The sequence below is a fragment of the Phyllostomus hastatus genome, unplaced genomic scaffold, assembly GCF_019186645.2.
Source record: "Phyllostomus hastatus isolate PE091 unplaced genomic scaffold, TTU_PhHast_1.1 phas_scaffold_12, whole genome shotgun sequence".
In the NCBI taxonomy this organism is placed as follows: Eukaryota; Metazoa; Chordata; class Mammalia; order Chiroptera; family Phyllostomidae; genus Phyllostomus; species Phyllostomus hastatus.
In genome coordinates this window covers 16,927,895-16,947,047 of record NW_025334007.1, presented here as the reverse complement: position 1 = coordinate 16,947,047, position 19,153 = coordinate 16,927,895, and the positions used below count along the sequence as shown (strand labels likewise).

General features: G+C 46.0%; 1 long non-coding RNA gene across 1 annotated transcript in view; it reads left to right on the top strand.

Annotated features, from left to right (window-relative positions):
* The first annotated feature begins 1,049 nt into the window (after positions 1-1,049).
* The window catches only part of LOC123830092, a 32,464-nt gene continuing 14,360 nt past the window's right edge, over positions 1,050-19,153 (top strand). Inside the window, exon 1 of the long non-coding RNA XR_006787697.1 lies at positions 1,050-1,173. This is a non-coding gene — a long non-coding RNA (uncharacterized LOC123830092). The remainder of the gene's footprint in view (positions 1,174-19,153) is intronic.

The window sequence follows — 19,153 nt, the reverse complement described above, 5'->3', positions numbered from 1 at the left end:
ACCACTAATTCCTGACACCGAACACCCCCAGCTGTCCCCATCTCCTCCCCATCTCCCCACCATCCACTTGGTGCCCAAATTAGCAGATGAGACATCTTGGAGCATTCTGAACCATAACTGCCTCAGGTTTCCCTCTATTTCAAGCTCCGACTGTGTTCACAGTTAGGAAAGAAGACAAATCTCCAGCGCTTTGTGCAACCAGCCTTACTACTTCGTATCCCATCTGGATAAATGCAATGTATAAATGCCTCATCAAGGAGTTTCAGCCGACAGTGCCGTTCCAAGCTCGCTCTGTAATCGGGAAAACACACACACACACCGAGTAGCAGCGTTCGGCTAAAAATGCACTGCTGTCTCATTGCTCTTTAAAAGAATGTCACATCCAGGAATCATTCTCCGTCCCCAAGCAGGAGGCGATGTCAGGTGGAGACAAATGAGAATTGCAGAACTACTTGGGCAAGGCCACCTAGAAACAATCCGAGGAGGATGCTTGCAGGGCTAAAGAGGTACGAGGCGTTCTTTTATGAACACGAAGGGGCCACGTTACAACGCTCTGAAGAAAGGCTGCTGCTCCACTCTCCGAAGGGCCCATTTATCTCTTTTCCCAGCTGGAGCATTTGTGAGCTGTCTCCGAAAGAAACAACTCCATATGCAAATCTTGAAGCCTTTGTAACGGGGAGGAAGTCTATTTGAGGCGACTCTGTGTGGAGGAAGCAGAAAGACTTGAAAATGCATTTTTCACATAGGTTTTGTGAACTAACCAAAGCGTTCAGGGTGAATATGGTCACTTCAGTTTTGGGGTTTTTTTTTTTCCAACGAGATGTTATCTTCAAAGACCACAGGAAATGTTTATGTAAATGTAAAGGCTATGTCTCAAGAGTTCATAGAATAGATATAAAAATTTAGATACTTGGTTTCTAACGACTGAAGGCCTGACCCCTCCCACCCCCCACACTGCACTCCACCCTCCCGTTGTGTGAACTGGCCAACAAGTAATGCTAAGGCTTCCTAACAAATATTGGCATGGCTTTTTACACGTTCGGTCTTGCATTGCTCTCACTGAGAACTGCCTCAGAGAAATGTACCACGTGGAAGAGGAAACAAACAGAGGGACAAAAGGATGGATAAGCAAGTACAGCAAAATGTCAATGGTGAAATCTAAGCGGTGGGAACGTGAGTGATTTTATAACATTCTTTTCACTTTGCATGATGACTGCACGTTTTAAGAGGAAAACGCTAGGAAGAATCTACCACTCATTTTGAAAATGTCTAGAAACCTAAGATTGACTATTGGGCTGACACGACTGGGAATATCCATCCACACTCTCTCGCCTAAATAAATCAGTGAGTTCAGTCGCGATGGCCAATCAAACTTTGCTCATTTATCAGAGGGGGCCGCTAGTGCAGGAAATGGATATTTCCTTACCAACGCTCCTCTAGACGATTGTGTGCTTCATGTTAATGTACATTTCAGAATTGTCTCCAATTCTTAGACCGTTGGCCAAAGTTTTCACGCGAAGGCAGCAGTAAATTTCAGGCTCTGGCTGTTTAAGAACAAATGCAGGCATTCATGGCTTTCAGAAAGCCCTCTCTCTTCTACTCCCCTTCCCCCCTTCATACCTTTCTTTGGTGCTCCCTGTGCAAATGCTGTCGGGGGCCTTCTCAGTGGGGTTTCCAGGAGTCTCTCTAACTAGATTATAATCCCCTGCAAGGCAAGAACTAGATGATAATTCCCTGCAGGGCAACAACTAGATTATAATCCCCTGAAAGGCAAGACCTAGATGATAATTCCCTGCAGGGCAAGAACTAGATGATAATCCCCTGCAAAGCAACAACTAGATTATAATTCCCTGCAGGGCAAAACAGAGTCTGGGCCAGTTTTGTTTCTGTAGCGCTTGCTGCCGCAGCTGCCGTCCACAAATGCTGCCTTCCTCTGCATGTGAATGAATGCTGTGTGTACACACGGAGACCTAGGCTACGGCCTTGTCCTCAAAGAGCAAAGTCAACCTGCCTGGGCCTGAGGATCGTACATCTGCTTAGAGCACAGGCCCCTAGGGCTGGCATCCATCCCGTGGAGTCACTGGGGAATCCCGAAGCACTCCACTGCCTCCGCCCTACCCACGGAGCAGCTGCTGAACTGCGCTGGCAGGTGCGTGGCCTGGGCCTCAGGACACGGAAATCTCTCCCCGGCGCTAGACATGCGCAGGCAGCACCGAGAACACCTGCATTGGGGCATTAGAGGTGACCAGGTAGTCTCCAGGGCAGAAGCTGTATTATCTAAGTCAATGGTTCTCAATGGGGGCTGATCTTGCCCTTCAAGGGGACACAGTTGGCCGTGTCTAGAGGCTGGTTTGGTTGTCCCATCTGGGAATGGGAGTGTCTACTGTGTGGAGACCACAGAGGATGTTAATTCTTCTACAGTGCACGGGACAGACGCCACCTTGAAGATTCTCCGGCTTCATGTCTGTCATGCTGGTCTGTGGTAACTGTGATTAGCCTCCCACAATGGCTAACGATCTGGGATAGCCTTCATCACTCACTGAATTTCTACTCTCATCAGGGTGGACTCTGCCTCCCATCCAAGCTACAAGCCTAACCCAGCTGACTGTCCCTCTGTCCCCTGTACGGGCCTCATTTCAGGAAGGTTTGTTGGATCCATTTAAGAACAGAAGGGACTCCGCTTCATAGCTACCCCTGAAAGTGTGGCGATTTCAGTGAAAAGGAGACCCTTTTGTTTCCGCCTCTGTTCTGCAAAGGGAATCAAAGTTAATAGCCTACGGTCAGGTTGGCAGTTCACAAGAAAGGGGGGAGGTTGCCAGACCATCAAAATCACACCGTTTCCTGTTTTTGACGATGTATTTCAACAATGTCACTGAGCCCTTCAAAGACAAAACTGGCTGTTTGCCAGAAGCAGACCAGCTCCAAGAAGGTGCCACGGTGCGCTGTATTGTTTGACGCGGAGGGGGTCAAAGCGTGCTCTCCATTCTGTTCCTCTCTCCACTCCTGTTCTTTTGTTGTTGTTGTTGTTGTTAGGCTATTAAGATTCCTGCTGCAAATTCAGTTAAAATCCACAATTTCCTCTTTGTGGATCCCAGCAACTAATTATAGAGAAATTAGAGGCGATTTGCAACACTAGGATATCTTTTGAGTTTGCAATTGGCCGCACCAATTGGGGAACAATGGTTTCGAGAAAGGACAAATATTTGTACTGATTTGATTTCTTGGCATCAAAATTCCTCCCATTCGCTCCATTTGGACATGAAAATGTTTCTCATCAGCTCTGGAATCTACTTCCCCTCCCCTCTCCTTCCTGCTCATCCTTATACATCTCCCACACTCTCTTTATGTATTTATTCAAAAGACTTTATTTACTTTTAGAGAGAGGAGAAGGGAGGGAGAAAGAGAGGGAGAGACACATCCATGTGTGGTTGCCTCTTGCGCACCTCCTAATGGGGACCTGGCCTGCAACCCAGGCATGAACCCTGACTGGGAATTGAACTGGTGACTCTGTAGTTCACAGGCCAGTGCTCAACCCACTGAGCCACACCAGCCAGGGCTAAATAAATAAAATCTTTTTTAAGATTTTATTTATTTATTTATTTATTTATTTATTTATTTATTTATGTATGTATGTATTTTTAGAGAGGGAAGGGAGGGAGAAAGAGAGAGAGAGAGAGAAACATCAATGTGCAGTTGCTGGGGGCCGTGGCCTGCAACCCAGGCATGTGCCCTGACTGGGAATCGAACCTGTGATGCCTGGTTCACAGACCACGCTCAATCCATTGAGCTACGCCAGCCAGGGCAATAAAACCTTTTTTAAAAAAGAAACAAAGCACAAGATAAATGCTTAAGCTTGCAGTTTAGAAAACTAGTGCGAATTTGCTTATTTGGCATGTAGATGTAGGCTAATAAACCTTGTCACTACTATTACAAATACTCATGCAAACCTTTTCCTTAAATTATTATTCCTCAGAACTCACGCCATTCTAACTGTCCATTGAATGGTCTTTCTGTCATGATATAGGCCATTCGAGTGGTTATTTGTAAAATACAGAATCCAGCTTTGGATAACCGAAGCAAAAACTGAATTCACGAGAAGGACACGGTGGTTCATCTCATCATCAGAGAAATGAGAGCTGAGGCCTGGACAATAAACAGGAAACCACGGCGGGCCGGATGGCCAAGGAAAAGGCTGAGGTCATGCCGGGCTCCGGGTAGGGGCTCACTGCTGCTGCCGCTGCCCCTGGGCCTCCCCAAACCTTTAGGCTCCTGAGTCCACCACTGCCTCCCAGCGCATCTCATGCCAGCTTCTCTCCGGACTCCAAGTCCGGGTGCGACTTTCCGATGGGCTGAGCCCACGTCATGTGCTCAAGTCCCAGGCCCAGAGAACTCTGGGAGAGGTCATCATCTGATACCTTTGGCTTTCCCCTTGGGAAATCTCCTACCAAGACCCAAACAAATAGGGAACTGTTTCTAAACAGGGAGTTCAATGCTTCATGAGAGAGAGGGGGAGAGAGAGAGAGAGAGAGAGAGGGAGAGAAATGAGAACCGATCACCATTGTGAGGTCTCCACTTCTGTTTCTGGAATGACACTATAATTTATGTATGGTTATCTTTATTATGCCTCCTTAAAAGTAACATGTTAGCTCCTTGTAATCGCATCTGATCTCATCTATCCCCCACCCCTTGGCTGCTGTTACTGTTTTTAATGATTCTCCGCAACAGCAATGATGCTTCATCGTCACCTAGTGCTTGTGGCTTTCAGAATGCTTTCACGTATAGGGTAGCATTTCATTAAAGAATCTCACCCTGGCTGGTGTAGCTCAGTGGATTGAGTGCGGGCTGCGAACCAAAGTGTCGCAGGTTCGATTCCCAGTCAGGGTATATGCCTGGGTTGCAGGCCATGACCCCCAGCAACCGCACATGGATGTTTCTCTCTCTCTTTCTCCCTCCCTTCCCTCTCTAAAAATAAATAAATATTTTTAAAAATTAAAAAAAAAGAATCTCTGTGTAGTAGGAATGATCCCTCCCATCGTGTTTACCTTTTTTGACATATCTTTTTGTTAACCCCCTCCCTGTCCAAACAGTAACCCTGCCATTCCCCCTTGCTTCCTCAGCAACATTCAAGAGTTCCATATTAATCACTGGAATGAACACTGAGCTTTTTTCCCCTTGAGGTTCCTGCCCATCAAGTCTCTGCCAGCACCACAGATCACTCCTCCAGCCAGCAGGGTCCCTCCTGCTCAACCCTGGGTCTTCATGCACCCATTACTCATTGTCCTCCATGGAAATAAGTCCCTGAATTTTGAGTGAAAAAAAATAGACCTATATTTGTATTAATTTTCTTAGTATTCCAGAAATGTGCAAGTAGCAGATTATTTTCTGTAGTTTTATAGTTTGCACTTTTTTTTTAAGAGAGAAGGGAAGGGAGAGAGAAAGACAGGGAGAGAACCATTGGAAACATCAATGTGCAAGAGATACATCAGTGGGTTGCATCTTGCATGCTCCCCACTGGGGACCTGGCTCACAACCCAGGCATGTGCCCTGAGTGGGAATCGAACTGGCGACCTTCTGTTTCGCAGGCTAACACTCAATCCACTGAGCCACACCAGCCAGGGCTGCACATGTCGTTTGTGAAAAAACCTGAAATGGAATAAAAATACTTTAGTGAATTCTATAAAAAGTTACATTCATCTAGCTCTGTGCTTTTTGGAAAAGTAGAGAAGGTCTCTGGGCCCTTACCTGAAAAGCTAATTGTTGGACCAGATGATCTCTGATTCCTTCTTCGATAGTCATCTTCTACGTATTTAAAAAATTCCACACACAGAAGAGGGAAGTGACAGAGGAGGGGACTCATGGTAACATTACAAAATGAAACTCCCTGTCTCACTGGCTTTATCTGAAAATGAGAATCGTAATTGATCTTGTTGGAGTAGCTGAGGATAGATGAGTTCACCGACACCTGGTGAATTAATTGTTATAAGCTACTTAAAGACCTTTATACAAATCTCCTGGAGATGTTTTGACAATAAAAACCCTAAGCATGAAAGGCCCAAGTCTTGTTCTAGGCACCTCAATCTTTATTAAAACGTCAAAACATAATAGTCATTATTATTTTCAGGTATGATAATGGCATTATGTTTATTTGTGTTTTTAAAAAGTCTTTATCTTTTAAAACAGGACTTACTATCTCGGGGGACATTTTGGGGGCATTCTTTTTTTTTCTTTTTTTAAAGATTTTATTTATTTATTTTTAGAGAGGGCAGGGAGGGAGATAGAGAGAGAGAGAGAGAAACATCAATGTGCGGTTGCTGGGGGTCGTGGCCTGCAAACCAGGCATGTACCCTGGCTGGGAATCGAACCTGCGACACTTTGGTTCGCAGCCCGCGCTCAATCCACTGAGCTACACCAGCCAGGGCGGCATTCTTTGTTAGGGTGGGGGATGCTATCCCTCCATTGTAGAAGGTTCAGCAGCATCACTGGTCTCTACCTACTAGATGCCGATAGTACCCCTTTCCCAGTTGTGACAACCAAACAGGTCTCCAGACATTGCCCAATGTCCCCCGGGGCAGGAGTGAAGGGGGCGGGGCAACTTCGCCCCCCTGTTGAGAAGCACTGTTTTAGAAATATATCCTGAAATGTTTTGGGGTGCTCTGACATGACTTCTGGTGGGGGTGGGTGGAGGACGTGTGAGTGGAAAGGTGGGCCAAGGGCTGCTGGTTGTTGGGGCTGGTGATGGGTCCTGGCGCTTTGTTATGGCTTCCTGACTATTTTTGTCTATGTTCAAGTTCTCTAAAATAAAAGCACACAAAAAAATGCATCAGTGGCATCAATTTAAAATCCATTTCCGATCTTGAGCCCACAGAGTGTCTTGCTTTGGAGAGAACATAAAGAGCTGAGAATAGAGGAAGCAGAATACTATTTATGCTCCGGACTAGGTGGCGGTGACCGTTTTGGAGACATACTAAGTTTTGAATGGTTCCACCCAGCTGCTAACCAGCCTTGCCACTGTGATTGGGCCGCCGTGGTTGTCTGGTCACTGGTCATCTGGACCAGCGTTAGCCCAATTGCAGACTGGGACTCTGTGATTTGCAGAAGGCTTTCGTGTTGCTGATGGCCAGCATGCTCCTTATTTGGGCCATCTGCATCGGTGCAGCCCTATGTCAGTCCCACTGCCTAGTGACAGCGTCATCAGGTCCCTTATTAAAGTCTCCTGGGCCTGGGCATGCCCAGTGAGAAGGAGGCAGGGGGAAAGCTGAGCCCGGCTGGAAATAGAGGAACGCCAGCGGGATCCAATTAATAATGCAGCATTATCCATCGGCCTTAGCTTTTCTTTTTCTTTTTTTTTAAAGATTTTATTTATTTATTTTTAGAGAGGGAAGGGAGGGAGAAAGAAAGAGAGAGAGAAACATCAATGTGTGGGTGCTGGGGGTCGTGGTCTGCAACCCAGGCATGTGCCCTGACTGGGAATCGAACCTGCGACACTTTGGTTGGCAGCCCACGCTCCATCCACTGAGCTACGCCAGCCAGCTGGCCTTAGCTTTTCATAGCCTGAAAAACATAACCAAAATTGAGCTTGAGGCTGGCCAGAGCAACTCTTAGAACCTTTATTCTGAAGCTGAGATCTGGGGTCACTCGGAACAGAGCAGGGGCCATTGAAAGATTGCATTCGGAGACAATGATGATGCATGGATGGTGGAGAGGACGTCGGGCAGGTTGGCGGTAGCACACCAAAGTGATTCTTTTCCATGTCCAAGGAGAATACTCGGGGCTGTCTAGGGAAACTGCTGATTCATAATTCTCCTCTGCAGAGAAAAGTGCGGCTGTATCTGATTTGGAAGAGTCCGGAGCTACTTCCAGTCTTGTGTGTGTGTGTGTGTGGCTGAGATGCCACTGGGGCTGGAAGTGACTTCTGACTCCAGCCTTTCGATCCATGCTCGCCTTAGTAAAGCCAGCTACACCTCGGTTTCCTCATCTGTCAGTCTGGGACAATAATTGGGCCCCTCTTAGGATCATGGTGAAAACGGCCTGAGTCTGTGTACTAGAGGGTTTGACCATAGTGCCCGGCCCAGAGTAAATAATACGTGTTGGTGACTAATTAGTGAAAACAAACGTTATCTTGCCAGACAGAGAGAACAACCTCTAGGCCAGATGAGTTGAGCATCTGGGAGCAGAGGCCCCTTTCATAAAATGTAAAGTCATCAGCAAGGACTATTCCTTTGGGTTACCCCATTGCTTGCTTTTCCCGTTTTGCCGAGGGGTAGCGCCTAGCGTGGAGGGTTGTCCATCAGAGGCTGTTTCCCCGCCCTTTGATATAGAGCAGTTCTGGGGGGATGGGAATTTGAATGAGGTGAAAGTGGGAGGAGTAAGGGGAAGTCTGGATTCTGGAGGCTCTGCCCGGGACGGGACGGAAGCTGGGTGGGTGCTTTCTGGAAGGTCTGAGCGCCGGAAGACTGACGGCAGGGGTGGGGGGTGATGGGTGACTGTCTCCAAAGGGAGATATACTGCATCAGTGTTACTTCTGAACTAAGAGCCTCCTGAATTCAAGTGACCGTGTTACACTGAAGGTGCCCGTATCAAAGGGATCGAGCTATTCATTCAAGTCCATCCTTTCTGCTACTATTGCGTTAAAGACTCACAAAAAGTCTGCTCCTTGGAGATACTGGTAATTATTTCTTTTAACTCCATCTCCCAGATGGCATGCAGACCCCTTTCTGGTGTCATTGCAAACCTGGAAGTGAATCTGGTAGCTATATTTGTTGCCAGAGTTTTTTCGTTAAATGAGGTTATCAGAAATGTAAATACTCTACATTTACATATTCTTTGTTCTGTCTTTGATGTGTGTGTGTGTGTGTGTGTGTGTGTGTGTGTGTGTGTTTTTCCCAGCAAGCAAATTCTTCTGGCTTTTGTGGAAATACTGCTCCGAACTGCAACAGGGGCTTCTCCGTCCCTTCCGAGGGCAGCCCACCCATCAGCTCCTTCGTCAGCACGTTCTGGGCACTCTGTGAACACTTTCGCCACTCTGAACCCTACTCCCAGAGGGCTTCTCAGACCTCTGGTATCAGAAGCGCCCAAAATAAGAATTAAACTCGCGGCCCTGGCTGGCGTAGCTCAGTGGATTGAGCGCAAGCTGCAAACCAAAGCGTCGAAGGTTCGATTCCCAGCCAGGGCACATGCCTGGTTTGCAGGCCATGACCCCCAGCAACCGCACATTGATGTTTCTCTCTCTCTCTCTCTCTCTCTTTCTCCCTCCCTTCCCTCTCTAAAAATAAATAAATAAAATCTTAAAAAAAAAAGAATTAAACTTGCAGCTTCCTAACTGAATCCCAGATCTTCTGAATCTGAATTTTGAAGAGTGGGACCCAGGAAACTGTATTTTTACCAGGCAACCCAAGGGTTTTTTTTTTTTTTAATTTATTTATGTTTAGAGATGGAAGGGAGGGAGAGAGAGAGAGAGAGAGAAACATCAATGTGTGGTTGCTGGGGGTTGTGGCCTGCAACCCAGGCATGTGCCCTGACTGGGAATCGAACCTGTGATGCTTTGGTTTGCAGCCCGCGCTCAATCCACTGACCTACGCCAGCCAGGGCTCACCCAAGGGGTTTTGATGGCTACTGAAGTTGGGGAACTGTGGCCTCACACCCTTAAACCCAGGGTCTGCCCCTCCCCCATAGCAGATTCTCCAGCATCCTTATCTTTAGCCTCAACCACCCAGCAAGCTCCCTTCCCAGATCGGCTCCCTGCAGGGTGTCATCCAGTTTGCTCTTCTAGGAAGCCTGATCGTATGACTTGTGTGTGAAGTTCAAGGGGTATATGTTGAGCCTCACACGGAAAATGTGGCATGAGTCACCCAAGGAAAAGGTGAAAAGTTCTGCTGGCCTGAACAACCTTGTGGGTCTGGCTAGGCGGACCCACACTCTTGGTTCAATAAGTATTTGCAGAATAAGACACATGAGTTATTGATGGGAACACGGTGAGGTTGGTCCCTTTGATGGTCTACCTGTGTGCAGGGATCAGCCCTGAGAATAGCACAGCCTGCGTGTCCTCCAACCACGCTGACGGCCACCCAGGCCTGACTCAGGCCTCGGTCGCTCTCGTTTTATGCATAATTCCAAAAAGATGTGTTATCTGATTGCTTGGGCCAGTGAAAATGAGAAGCAGCTGATTAGAAGCAATTTGTAAGAACAACAGGAATATGCAGACACAGGCACTGTGACAGAGGGCCAACATAAAAAAGAGACAGAATTGAGAATTCTGGAAAATTTGATTATCTAGAACTCATCATTCCAGGATGATGATATATATAATTTAGGTAGGAAGGTAATAACCCCTGTAAAAATTGAGTACTCCCAAGTTAAAGATTTTAAGAATCTTTTTTTAAAGATTTTATTTATTTTAGTTTTTTAGAGAGGGAAGGGAAGGAGATAGAGAGAGAGAGAGAAACATCAATGTGCGGTTGCTGGGGGTTATGGCCTGCAACCCAGGCATGTGCCCTGGCTGAGAATCGAACCTGCGATGCCTTGGTTCGCAGCCTGCGCTCAATCCACTGAGCTACGCCAGCCAGGGCTTAAGAATCTTTTAGTAATTAAAAAATGCAGGCCATTGGTGATCAAGGATAATGTTGAGTATTAGGGATGGAGAAGTAGGGATGATGAAGTGAAAAACGGCCTCACACAGGGCATAGAATAGAGTCAGTAATGATCTGGGGGCTGGGACTAGATCCCCAAGAGGTCTCCCTGATTTTATAGATTTTATTTCATAAAAGGAAAATGACAGCCTCAAAAACCTACGGTGCGCCTCTCTCTTTCACTTTAATTGCCCTAAATTTCTTATAGTTTTGGCCAATGACCAAAGCATTACATTAGTAAAATGCTTCCCGCTAGTGTATGGACATTGAAGCTGGAAATACGATACTCAAGTAATTAGAATCAATGTTTTTTTTTATACAAGTAGAAGTGATAGCTCAGGTGTTTCTCTGCATGTAGGGAAGAAAGGAAATCAAGTTCTGCCATAGTTCCATAAATGTTAGCTGATTTCAAACAATTGCAACAATGCCATCACAAGATACATGATGGAAAAGTCCAGATTCTCAAACGAAATTGAATGCTATTGTACTTAATGGTGTAACCCTTATATTTGAGGTTATGCTAAAAGAATAAACTTAGTGCTTGTGGGTATCCGAGGAAATGAGCTAAATACTTCAGGCAATAATGTTGTGTTACATAGTGTAGTGCATCTATGTGATTTCGGTCTCGAGGGAAAATATGCAAAGGAGAAAAACGTGGTATAAGGGCTGGGGAAAGTATTAGCAATAACCAGCCAGGTGAGTTTACATTTTAAATTCTCCATAGGACGTTGAAAGATTCATCTCACATCGATGAACTCTGAAGAGGCCCCCAAACGTCTGTACCTTTGAGTTGGTCTATTTCTGAGCCGGTACTCCCCATGGGCAAGATTCGAACCTTCCCAACGTGGCAGATTGTCCATTTGCTAAACTGAGAATATAATTGCTCACCATAGCACAGCATCTCGCCAAGGTTAATGATGATGACACATGACCCCAACCGTCCAAACACAGTTTCTGAGAGGACCGACAACTTTTGAATAGAGTATTAGGGTCTTAGATCAGCAAGAAACTTCCTCAGTTGTGCAGTGCCGTCGGCATTTGAGGGGATGGGTCCGAGAGGTTAAGTGGCTTCACCTCATCATTTCATGTATTTTCCATGGTGCATAATAATGGTCACATTGTGTTCCTCTCGGTCCTGGAACTTCCATTCAAGGCAGCGGCTGTATCTTAATCATCTTGGTGAAGCCCTGTCCTCGCAGAGCGCCAGGAACACAGCAGATGTTTGCTGTTTATTAGATAGGTTGCTGAAGCAAAGCTACAACGTCAGAAAAAGAGTGACCCTGGTCACTGGACTCCCAGCCAGCCTTGCTTTCATTAAGTCGCGGCTCTATAAACGTTCTGCACAAATATGTCAGTTGGGAACATTGTGCACTCACTAAGGGATTTGTCTCAGCTGCTTCGGGCTGGAGCAAAATGTTGAAATTCCTCTTCTGAAAGCCCTGACCCCCAGAGTCCCACTGAACTTGGCCAAGCCTGCATACAAATGACTTGTATCTTTGGGGCTCTTGCTCCCTGCTGTGGCTCCCTTGAGGGCTGTGACTTTGAACTGGTCACCTCTGTCACTGGAGGCTAGCACAGTGCCTGGTGCATGTGAGTGCTTCTGTCGACGTGAGTTCATGTCACGTGATGCTCGTTGACCACTCGCTAATCCTCACGGTGGCCCTTATTACTGTGACCTGGTTTTACAGGTGGGGAAACAGGTACAGAGAAGTTTGAAACCGAATCTGAGGCCACACAGCCAGTCAGTAGAGGATTCGGGATTTGAACCAAGGGAAACGGGCCCCAGGGCTGCCCATTCTAGAAATTCCCCAAGTTTTGGTCTCAGGTCCCCTTTACGCTCTTAGAATTTATCAAGGACTCAAAGGGCTTTTCTTTTCTATTTTTTAGATTTTATTGATTTATTTTTAGAGAGGGAAGGGAGGGAGAAAGAGAGAGAGAGAGAGAAACATCAATGTGTGGTTTCTGGGGGCCGTGGCCTGCAACCCAGGCATGTGCCCTGACTGGGAATCGAACCTGCGACACTTTGGTTCGCAGCCCGCGCTCCATCCACTGAGCTACGCCAGCCAGGGCTCAAAGGGCTTTTCTTTATGTGGGCCAAATCTCTCAGAATTTACCGGCGTAGCAATGAAGCCTGAGAAATGTGAAAATATGTCCTTCTTAATTTCTTTCAATGTAACAATAAGACCACTGTGTGTTAACGTGTTCTATTTTTTATTAAAAAATACTATATTTTCCTAAACCCAAAACATGTCGCCAGAAGAGTGACAATGTGTTTGTATTGCTGCAAATCTCTTTAATGACTGATGTAACAGAGCACAGCTGGGTTCACTCACGTTCCCTGTGGCATCTGGTGACATCTGTCCTGTAGCCTCTGGGAAACTCCGCTGTAGCTTGCAAGAGAATGAGAGAGAACAAGGCACATGACCCCTTGGGTTTCAGCAACCCTCAGGGCTCAGCCTGGCTGTCATTTGGACCATACATCACTCCCTCTCGGCATTAGCCCTGGGGTGGCTTGGGGGTCACAAAGGTGACACTCTGCCTCCCAGAGGCCCTAGCGCCGCACAGATGACTGATGCACCCTCCTCTAACCTGGTACCTCCAGTGGTGGGACTGTGGCCTCAAAAAACAAATTCTTGTGCTGTCCCTTCACGTCCCACATGCTTTCCTGCGTCTGTGCTGGCGCTTTTGCTGGACCCTCTTCCTGCTATGCTGTCCTGGACTTTAAGCCCCCATTCTTGGCAGTCATATGCCCCCAAACACAGCTCCGTGGGGGCCATCCCCGTATTGTATCACATGTCTACCCCACATGGCTGAGCACTCTCCAGGAGCAGGGATTTAGAATTTCGTCCTCTTCCCATCTTCAGGGAGCGCTGAGGGCAGAACTGTGGAGCAAAGTCCCAGGGAGTAGGGGTGGGGAAGATCAGTTTGACCCCGAAGATCAAGGGAAACTTTGGGGAGAAAGGGGGTCAAGACCAGTTCTGGTGGGAGGCAGGCGGGATGGAAGGGCAATCCTCTTGTTGCTGCCAATCCTTGAGCCAAGGCAGGGGCATCCCCTGGAGGAACAGAGAGACGATGGATGCGGTCGGAGGGTCCATGGCACAGTGGCTGGTGGAAGACGGAGCTGGGGATGTGAGTGAAGGCACAATGTCCCCTGCGCCCAGAAGTCGCTGGGAGGACAGGAACTCATCTGATCTTGCCCTTGTGAGTTTCCGAACAGCAGGACCGTTGGGGACACTGAGGCCTGGCTCAGCGCGGGGAGCGAATTCTCAGGCCTTTTAGGTGAGATGGCAGCACTTCTCCTGAGCAGCAGCAACAGACAGAGCATTTGGGAGCCTCCTGGTCCCTGAGTGGCTGCTAGACGGATGGTGTAGAAGCCAGGTCTTATGTAGAAGAAAGCTCACAGCCAGTGGGCTGGCAAGTCTGTCCTCAAGGACGGGCGCCGTAGTGCTCAGACAAATAACAAAGCAGCAGAGTGCTTAAGGAGGCAGAAGGTTATTTTCAGTCAACGGCAAGAAATATATTTTCCCCTTGCACTTGAGCTGCCATTGTAGCAAGTTTTATTACCCTGGAGGGAGGCAAAGCCAAGAAGTTCTTGTTGACACAATTTCCCAGCATGTGTCATATTTTAAAATGCATAAAACATCTTTCTTTGATTTACTTATTCCAGACCTTCAACTTGGCACCACCTCGTCAATTATTGTCACACACTTAGCACCACTCGAAAATTATTCTTATTGTTAAAATGGTGTTCTTTGAAGAATTTGGAAGTCCGGAAGAACGGAAAGGTGCAGGAAAAAAAATCCCCTTCTCTAAATTCCAAACACGGAGATGCTTTGTCTGAAGCCACAGTCTTCTAAGGTGTCTGTCGTGAGTTCCTTCACTGCCTGTATGCGTATGTGCCTTCCACCAATCTAGAGGTGGAGCCCAGAGGACTAGAATCTGGGCTGATGCCCTGAATTGCTCTGACCACTAGAAGTCTGCAGAAGTGATATGATGCCAGTTCTCGGCCTGGACTTCAACGGGCTGGGCGACTTCCCCTTTCCCTCTGGAAAGCAGCTGCCATGTAAGAAAGCCTGTCTATGGAGCAACTCTCTGTTGGGAGGAAGCCCAAGCTGGTGATGTGGACAGGCCACACAGAGGACAACCAAGGGGTCTGACACCCGAGGAAAGCTTTCCTGGAACTTCCAGCCTAGTCTAGCCACCGGTTCGCTGCAGTTGAACTAGTGACCTCAGTGCATGTCACACAGAGCACAAAACTACCAAGCTAAGACCAGCCTAAGCTCTGAATCATGAGAAATAAGAAATAATGATTGTTTTATAAGAGTAAATGTGCCCTGGCTGGTGTAGCTCAGTGGACTGAGCGTGGGCTGCGAACCAAAGCGTCGCAGGTTCGATTCCCAGTCAAGGTACATGCCTGGGTTGCTGGCCACGGCCCCCAGCAACCGCACATTGATGTTTCTCTCTCTCTCTCTTTCTCTCTCCCTTCCCTCTCTAAAAATAAATAAATAAAATCTTTAAAAAAAAGAGTAAATGTCACAGAGTTTGTTATTAGGCAGTAAGCAATAACTGAAATACTCTATTATACTTTAGAATATTTTCTTAGTGTCTTTTTTTTTCAGAGCATTTCATACCAGAAATACAATTGATTTTTAAACACTTTTCATTTCTCCCTGTTAGGGCGTGAATTTTCTCCCTTTTTCAAAAGTGCTATGAATATGTTTAATTATCACACACTATTCAGTTGTAGGAAGGTGTTATCATGCAGGTCAATCCGATACCCCCCCTCCCAGGAAGGTACATTTGGGACAAAGTGGCCTGGTCAATCTTTGTGACTTGGGTGGCCACCTTTGTGTGCTGGGCAAAAGGAAAGAGAAAATCAGTTATAGAGGGAAAGAAGAAAGAAGCAGGCACAGAGAGGGGAGAACGTGGAGACACTGCGGCACACAAGGAATCTCCCGGGAGTCTGTTGGGATTCTAGTTCTAGTCCTTGTGTGCAACCCGCTGTGGTCCGTGAAATACCTGAATGGCTGTTTCCAATTCGTTCTTCATTTACTTTTAAACCGTTCTGAGAGACTTTGGTTCCTTTCCACCGAAGGACGCTAGAATAAGGTCAATGGTTTTTAAAGGAAGAGCAAGAAGGAATATCACCTGGGAGGGGTAGGGAGACATTTCTTTTGGAGAATGAAGTTGCCTGTGTAGACTTCTGTTTCCTGATGATGAATCAGCTCTATGATTTGAGACTGAGCAATTAACAGTTTGTACAGAATAATTCTAGGGATGCGTGTTTAGTTTATCTATAAAGAGTCATTATTAAGATCCAGTTGTGGCCCTGGCCAGGTGGCTCCGTGGGTTGGATCATAGTCCTGTGCACCAAAATGTTGCAGGTTTGGTTCCTGGTCAGGGCATATACATAGTTTGCAGGTTCAATCCCTGGTCGGGTGCACATGAGAGGCAACCAATCGATGTTTCTCACGTTGACGTTTCTCTCCCTCTCTCTCTCAAATCAATAAACATATCCTCAGGTGAGGATTAAAAAAAATCCACTTCTGAGCCCTGGCTGGCGTAGCTCAGTGGATTGAGCACGGGCTGTGAACCAAAGCATTGCAGGTTCGATTCCCAGTCAGCACACATGCCAGGGTTGCAGGCCATAACCCCCAGCAACCACACATTGATGTTTCTCTCTCTCTCTCTTTCTCCCTCCATTCCCTCTCTGAAAAATAAATAAATAAAATCTTTAAAAAAATCCACTTCTGATGCTGAATTCTGATTCCAAAAAGATTAGAGGCAGTATTAGTCTGTTTGGGCTGCTATAACAAATACCATAGACTGAGTGGCTTAAACAGGAGAAATTTATTTTCTCAAACATTTGGAGGCTGGGAAGTCCAAAACTAAGATGTCAATTGATTTGGTTCCTGGGGAGAGGGCTCATCTTGGCTTGCCAAAGACCACCTTCTTGCTTTATCCTCACAGGAGTGGAGGGGAAGGGGAGGGGACAGAGAGAGCAAGAGCTCTTCCTCTCCTCATAAGGCCACCAATGCTATCAGATGAGGGTCCCATCCTGATGACCTCATTTAACCTTGACTTCCAAAGTCTTATCTCCAAACACAGTCACATTGTGGTTACGTCTTCAACCTATGCGTTTTGGACAAAATCCAGCCCATTGCAAAGGCTAAAACCATATTTGCCCCCGAGAAAACAGTGCCAAATTCTCCACTTATAAAACGAGAGCATTAGTAACTGTCATCTTACTACACAGGGGCTATGATGAAGAATATTGTTTCAGTTTTCTAACATTAATTATTGCTTGTGAAATGAAGGACATCTGAATATCGTGTGTGTGTGTGCATATACATATAGCTATAATTAATATGGTATTTCTAGGCTAAGAGCCCAGAAATTATTTCATGTAGGCATGTACAAATGTACCTTTATAGTTTGATGATATATTTAATTTCCTTTTAGGCAATTTTCTTCTTGAATACATTACTTGATGCCTGTGTTTTTACATAAAAGATTATGAGGAATGTTCTAGATTTATTCTCCAGTGTTTTAGAGGTACAGCAACCTTGCCACATGTGGTCTTGAATGTTCTACATCCAGCTGGGGATCTGCTAGAACGCTGTTCTCTATAGCTACCCTTTTCTGTACAGTATATACACGTGACGACTGTGCAACTGAAATATTAAGTCCAAGTTCAGAATTCTGTAAGCGTAATATACATACTCAATTTTGCAGACTTAGTACAAAAGAATATAATGTGCCCAGTAATTTCTGTGTTGATTACATGTTGAAATTATAATATTTGAGATATATTGAGTTAAACAGAATCTACTAATTCGCCTATTTCATTATACTTTTTTAACATGTAGTTACGGGAAATTTAAAAATTACATATGTGGTTGACTTTCGCGGCGCGCATTGTATTGTCCATGGAGAGCACTTCTCTATAGAGTTGAATCCAGCCTTTCATGAGCTTGTCAGGGCCCCCGATCCATAGACTGGTAACCTTGAAGCCCTAGAGTATTTCTTCTTAGAGACTCAAAGAATCAGAGCAAGCATAGAAGAATCAGGGTGAGTTTGCCTTTGGTGCCTCCTTTCCTTGCGCCTTTCTCAAGTCCTGGGCACTGCTTGCTGCTACCTAGATGTCTATGAAAGAAAATCTACCCAGCATGCCCTTCCCAAGACACCTCCCTGAGCCTTAAAGTGGCTCATGCTTGTTTTTTCTTTTTTTTAATGTCCTCCAAGCTAACAACCCTTCAGCCTAGGGACATCACATAGTTATATGGAATGTGAGCTTTAAAAACTTTCCCACAGGAGTGTAAAAGGCAAACTCTCTATGAGCCTGTTAGAAGTGAGATGGTGCCCTGGCTGGCATAGCTCAGTGGATTGAGTGCTGGCTGCGAAACAAAGCATCGCAGGTTCGATTCCCAGTCAGGGTACATGCCTACGTTGCAGGCCATGGCCCCCAGCAACCGCACATTGATGTTTCTCTCTCTCTCTCTCTCTCTCTCTCTCTCTCTCTCTCTCTCTTCCCTCTCTAAAAATAAATAAATAAAATCTTAAAAAAAAAGGAAGTGAGATGGTAAGGCTCTCCCATGGGATACTTTCTGGCCACGTGTCCCAGTAAATGGATGCATTCCCAACAGTTGGGAATTTTTCAAGTAGACTCAGGTAGAGAGCTGGGCTTTTGAAAAAATTTCTATAGATTAACCCATAGTATACAAAAATCCTCTGAGGCTACAAGAGGTTTAGTAAACAATGTCCATAGCTACAGCATTATATTTCATGGAGTTTATGGAGATAAGTAGATCTTTATTAGGAATCACCATTAATATGGTCATTGGCTTTCACATCATTAAATATCTCATTTCAAGGGCACAGTGAAGTCAAACTCTATATTCATCAGAAAATTGCCAAAAAATGTATCATGCACACCAGTTTTTCACAGGCAGCAACAATACAAAAGGTGGAAATCGAAAGTAACATTTCTCTTGTGTGTATTTTTTTAAAGATTCTATTTATTTATTTTTAGAGAGGGAAGGGAGGGAGAAAGAGAGAGAGAGAGAAACACTAATGTGCGGTTGCTGGGGGTCATGGCCTGCAACCCAGGCATGTGCCCTGACTGGGAATCGAACCTGCGATGCTTTGGTTTGCAGCCCGTGCTCAATCCACTGAGCTACGCCAGCCAGGGCTTCTTGTGTGTATTTGAATATTGTACCATGGCAGTTTGGCAGGACTGATTCATAGACTGGCTTGTTTGTACCTGGCGTTATCTGAGCATCAAATTATCCAACTTCTCTATGATTCTTTTAATCTGTTCTTCATAATCGGATGCATGCTTCTGGCTGCCAAGTTTAGTTGATATGGTGACGGTTGCTTACGGTGTATTGGAAGACTCAACCCATTAAAATAGGATTATCTGTGGATAGGTGTGGTGGATACACCCTAAAGTGACCCCCAGTGAGTCACATCCTTACATAATCCTCTCCCTTTAAACACCAGGGCAACCCAGTGTCATGATTTCAGCC